This window comes from Zeus faber, assembly GCF_960531495.2.
Source record: "Zeus faber genome assembly, chromosome: 5".
In the NCBI taxonomy this organism is placed as follows: domain Eukaryota; kingdom Metazoa; phylum Chordata; class Actinopteri; order Zeiformes; family Zeidae; genus Zeus; species Zeus faber.
The window spans coordinates 15395143-15401351 of NC_137192.1; positions in this window are offsets into that span (position 1 = coordinate 15395143).

Sequence of the window (6209 nt, forward strand, 5' to 3'; positions counted from 1 at the left end):
CGGTTGGCTTTTTTTTTTTTATATCCATACCCGTGCCATCCACATTTCCCTGATGTCAATATTTTTCTTCCCGTTTTGATGAGTCATCAATTGACTTTGGCATCCAGCCTCTTACAGTCCAACGCTGGAACATCTAGAATTGCTTCATATGTGTTTGGTGAGGGGTTCAGAATTTGTCAACTTGGGAAAAGTGAAGTAAATTGTTATATTTCCAATGTCCCTTTCTCTGTTATTTGTGCATGTTAGTGCACATGTGTAATTAGCTCATATACTGTTAGGGATGAACCCTCAGCTTTGTGCGCGCTGTACGTTTAACACACATACACAGGAGCAGGCCACCTCGGATGCTTCAATCCATTCTGATGTTAGACTCTGTGCAGTGAATCTGGAGCTAACAAGACAATAAAGATTTGTAAAATACACACATGCCCGTTATATATTTACCATTTTTTTCTGTGGATGCTAGTCTTGGAAACCGTCGTAGACCTCGGATCACTTTACAATTGCCAAAATAATCACTGATTTATTTCACCCGGCTGTTTGAGGCTTGAAGCTCGGACATTTAAATGCGTGATTGGTGTTTACAGTGTTGGAGAGATTCAGCAAATGGTTATTTTGAACTGGGATTATTTTGTGGGCAAGGCAGGATAAAAAGCCTGTGTTTATTTTTGGTCGTTATAACAGATTGTGGACGCATTAGGAGGTACGATGTGGAAACCCGTCGGGCGCTTTAACTCGACATCTTCTCACTTGGCATTTTTGGCGGGAGCGATTTAACTTTGAGGTTTGTTGAAAAAAAAAAACCTGCCATTCAAAATGAAATGCATTGAGTATTCATCTATTTCACGGCACTCTGCACAGAAATATTTGGAAATGCAATGTGGAAATCTTTCCAAACACAAATAATGTATTTGTGACCCGTTTCTTTATGCATTTAATGTATGTATTTAGACTGAATTTCTTTCATTTCAACATCATTGCTTGATAATTCTTAACATTTTGACTCTAATGTTTAATGTTTAATATAGAATCCACATCCTTTTTCCCTGATATTTTTCAGTCTGCAATGACTAGAGGCAATGACTGAGTGTTTTAAATGTAATACATTTCCACTATAGTACTTTTTACTCCGACTTGATGAGTCATATTCATCACCACATTTACAGTGGGGCAAAAAAGGATTTAGTCAGCCACTAATTGTGCAAGTTCTCCCACTTAAAAAGATGAGAGAGGCCTGTCATTTTCATCATAGGTACACTTCGACTATGAGAGACAGAATGGAGGGAAAGAATCCAGGAAATCACATTGTCGGATTTTTAATGAATTAATTGGTAAATTCCTCGGTAAAATAAGTATTTGGTCACCTACAAACAAGCAAGATTTCTGGCTTTCACAGACCTGTAACTTAAGAGGCTCCTCTGTCCTCCACTCGTTACCTGTATTAATGGCACCTGTTTGAACTCGTTGTCAGTATAAAAGACACCTGTCCACAACCTCAAACAGTCACACTCCAAACTCCACTATGGCCAAGACCAAAGAGCTGTCAAAGGACACCAGAAACAAAATTGTAGACCTGCACCAGGCTGGGAAGACTGAATCTGCAATGGGTAAGCAGCTTGTTGTGAAGAAATCAACTGTGGGAGCAATTATTAGAAAATGGAAGACATACAAGACCACTGATAATCTCCCTCGATCTGGGGCTCCACGCAAGATCTCACCCCGTGGGGTCAAAATTATCACAAGAACGGTGAGCAAACATCCCAGAACCACACGGGGGGACCTAGTGAATGACCTGCAGAGAGCTGGGACCAAAGCAACAAAGGCTACCATCAGTAACACACTACGCCGCCAGGGACTCAAATCCTGCAGTGCCAGACGTGTCCCCCTGCTTAAGCCAGTACATGTCCAGGTCCGTCTGAAGTTTGCTAGAGAGCATTTGGATGATCCAGAAGAGGATTGGGAGAATGTCATATGGTCAGATGAAACCAAAATACAACTTTTTGGTAAAAACTCAACTTGTCGTATTTGGAGAAGAAAGAAAGCTGAGTTGCATCCAAAAAACACCATACATACTGTGAAGCATGGGGGTGGAAACATCATCATTCGGGGCTGTTTTTCTGCAAAGGGACCAGGACGACTGATCCGTGTAAAGGAAAGAATGAATGGGGCCATGTATCGTGAGATTTTGAGTGAAAACCTCCTTCCATCAGCAAGGGCATTGAAGATGAAACGTGGCTGGGTCTTTCAGCATGACAATGATCCCAAACACACCGCCCGGGCAACGAAGGAGTGGCTTCGTAAGAAGCATTTCAAGGTCCTGGAGTGGCCTAGTCAGTCTCCAGATCTCAACCCCATAGAAAATCTTTGGAGGGAGTTGAAAGTCTGTGTTGCCCAGCGACAGCCCCAAAACAACACTGCTCTAGAGGAGATCTGCATGGAGGAATGGGCCAAAATACCAGCAACAGTGTGTGAAAACCTTGTGAAGACTTACAGAAAACGTTTGACCTCTGTCATTGCAAACAAAGGGTATATAACAAAGTATTGTGATGAACTTTTGTTATTGACCAAATACTTATTTTCCACCATAATTTGCAAATAAATTCTTTAAAAATCAGACAATGATTTTGTGGATTTCTTTTCTCATTTTGTCTCTCATAGTCGAAGTGAACCTATGATGAAAATAACAGGCCTCTCTCATCTTTTTAAGTGGGAGAACTTGCACAATTGGTGGCTGACTAAATACTTTTTTGCCCCACTGTACTTATAATAAGGTATATCTAATAATTTGATGTATAAAATAATGTTATTCTCTCTCCACGCAGCGCTGCTTGTGAGCGAGCTGGGAGGTTTGGAAAACATGTTCTTGCTTTGATACTATTTACCCTTTGTAGTAAGCTGTCTAAGCGACCATTGCTCTCTGGGTCCCCGGGGGGCCAAGGTCCGCGTGTTTGCGGATGTGTTTATGCGTCGAAAGGGAACAGAGAGGAACCCAACCAGGATGGGAAACAGCAAAAAACAACTAAACAGGAGCACACTGTAAATGGAGCGTGAGAAAGGCGGCGACGAGAAAAGCTCGTTTGGCTGGAAGTAAATGATGTTCCATTGATTCGGTGAAAGAGCCTCTTCCTGGATCTTCTCCATCCAACCAGCCTCTTTCATCAAGAGAAGACAGCAGCCCTCACGCGTCCATTGTACTGTACAGTAGAAATCCAGTCTCTGTTTTCACCCTCGATTCCTACTGCTACGTATGCTTTTATACGGACTTTCTAGTTTTTCATTTCCAGCTTCTCATTTCTCGGAATCGCGCTGGGACCGGGACCACGCACTCATGCCAGGTTACAGGAGCCCGAGCCCCGAGGCGGTACCCTGTGCCGCCGCTTGTTCGTTAAAAAACACTTCTTAATCAAGCTTGTCCCTGTAAATAAACACGATGAAATTGATAAAGAACTGGGCCGCGCTCCCTCTAGAGAGCCGGCTGGAGGGGGCCGGGGGCATACGGGACCACGGGGTCCATGTGGGGGAGCCGCGGTGTCCTGGCGTTGTCCTAACGGACAAAGGGCCTCTTTGTCCACGTGTTGGTTTGCGCGAGAGACCACCACCCCGTCCCAAATGTTTTCCTAGAGAGGTCTGGACCACGGCGAGGAAGAGTTAGGTTACAAGCCTCCCGACATCCCACCACACGCCTCCCGCTGTTCTGGTGTCGGCACTGCTCATCTCTCCTTTCTGAAAGGAGGCTTTTTTTGGGAGAGCGTGAACTGTGGCCGACGGATATGCAACGGACTGATATTTACTGTAATGATGCACATCTATCTGTCTATCTGTCTGTCTGTCGTCATAGCAACTGTGCTACTGACAGAAATGTTATTGTAAAATGGGTTTATTGACTTGAAATTGTCCCATTTCCCCCATCACCGCTAAGTCAGCATTGTCAATTTGTTTGGTTATATCAGGTAACTAGTCCAAATACATAAGGCCCATCAGGCCTATCAATTAGAGGTGTTAATATTTATCATTGTTTCAGTAAAGTATAGGTACAGTATCGTTTTGAAATGATGAAGTTTAACACAAGCATACAGTATTTATCTAATTTATCATGATACTTTGATCATATACTTAAATATGCATATAGTGCCAGTAGCAAAGGGTTTGTGGAAGGTTTCCCCTGGCTGGGCTGGGCTGAGAAGGATGAGTGCGGAGAGAAATAATTCAAAGTAAAACTTCTTTAAAATTTAAGTAAATTAACTGACAGCTGGGAACTTTGTCCAGCTGCACTGGAGAAGTACAAAGATGTTTTGGTATTAGCAGAGATAAATGTCTATGCTGAGCATAAAGGAGGCGCACTTATACATGGTAAGTGTTGGGCGTGGTCCTTCAACTCCCAGGTGCGTTCACAGTCTTACAATCTTATCTTGTGCTGTATGTGCAAGATGACCACAGCAGATAAGACGGGTATGTCTGTCATTTGTTTTCCGCTCCCGTGGCTATCCCCTTTGTAGTCGATCATAATTGAAAGGAAAAGTAAACAATCAATATCTAAGAGTAGAAGGAATGTTGAGCCCTTGGCTTACTCCAGGGCCTACTTGTGTGTGTGAACACCATGACTGTCTTATCTCCACAAACAGATGAGTAACAAAGCAATGTGGTACGACCTTCACAAGGTGGAAATGACCCAGATCATAACCTTAAGGATCTCACCCTGTGCATAGAGGAAATCATCATACAAGAAGGATCTTGTGCTGGGCGACCTTGTGGGCACAGATTATACGATGAAAATTTTGATTCATTGGTTATATACAGCAAGTGGGAGTTCTTGAAAAAGTCATTTAAAGAGTTAATGAAAACATCAACTGAGGATATCGTCTTCAGGCTTAGGGTGAGAACTTGATCCCTTTAATAACCTTTACCCTTGTTATATGTCGTGTCGGGGAAAACACTTGACTCAGCATGGATTTGATATAGTGAGCATACTGTACTTGATGCAACACGTCCAGCATTAGCAATAAGAAATCAAGAATCCAGACAGCAGGAAGCCTTCTCTGCCTTTGTATCACCACCTGCTGACTCCACCACTCCGATGAAGCTGTACACTCTCCTTATCCCGGCGGTCTGGGCAGAACCTGAGTCCACCCAGGGTTCGTCAAGAGGTAAAAATAGCAAAGAAAGTTCCACCCGGTGTCTCGCAGTTTGACTGACTTGTTTCCCATAGTTCTTGTTTGCATTCCTTGTCAGAGTTTTAAAAGCCATTGTAGCTCCACAGTTAATGACTGTAATTGCCCACTCGACTCTTTCTTTTTGTCACTCTCATGGTGTCGTCACAACCAATTTACTGGACTGACCATTAACCCTGGAGCCCCACCTGCTGTTCAGCAATTACGTTCAACCGCTTTTTGGTGTTTTTTCATTAGCGTGCTCGTATTTTGATCATGAGCGAAGGCACAGCAGGTGATATATCACTGAACTCACATGTAGAGAGCTCATTCATACCTATCTGATCCAATCTAATCGAATCGAATCTAATCTACTCTAATATAATTTTATATAATCTAATCTACCCTAATAACCATTTTACACAGAAATAAAAGTGGGAAGGGGAGTCACCACAAGTAGCCAAATATTGTTGTCTTGTAAGCCTACTCTCATATGTAAGTAAAATGTGTGAAAATGGGTATAAAATAGTTACAATGATGATTTTCTGACTAACATTTTCCATCAGATTTTCACCTGTATTTATAAGAATAGTCTTTAGTCATTCTAAAATTTCTTTAATTTATAATTTTCTTGCACCACCCCCCCCCCCCCAAAAAAAAAATAAAAAACGTAAAAAAGGAAACACTCAAAGTTCCATTTTATTTCATCACATTGGCTTCACATGAAGAATGGCGATGGCGAGACTTCTTCACTCTTTGAGATATTAATCCATTCTCTTTAACATTCCTCCAGGATCAGTTTACAGTACAATTGAGTTAGGCGGGATTTTAGACCCAATAAGTGACATTCATCATTCATTCACCATTCACAGACACAGATTGATCATTTATTTTTATTTGTCCTGACAGCTATTCAGGAAGGTAGCACCCAATCTACAAGTAGTATTGGAATTCTTTTTTTTTTATTTATTGGCAGTCTTCTTGATTCAACGGTTCCACAAAATCCACAAAATCGACTTTCAAAAAGTCCCATAATTCCATTCAGTTTTTTTGTGAATGTTC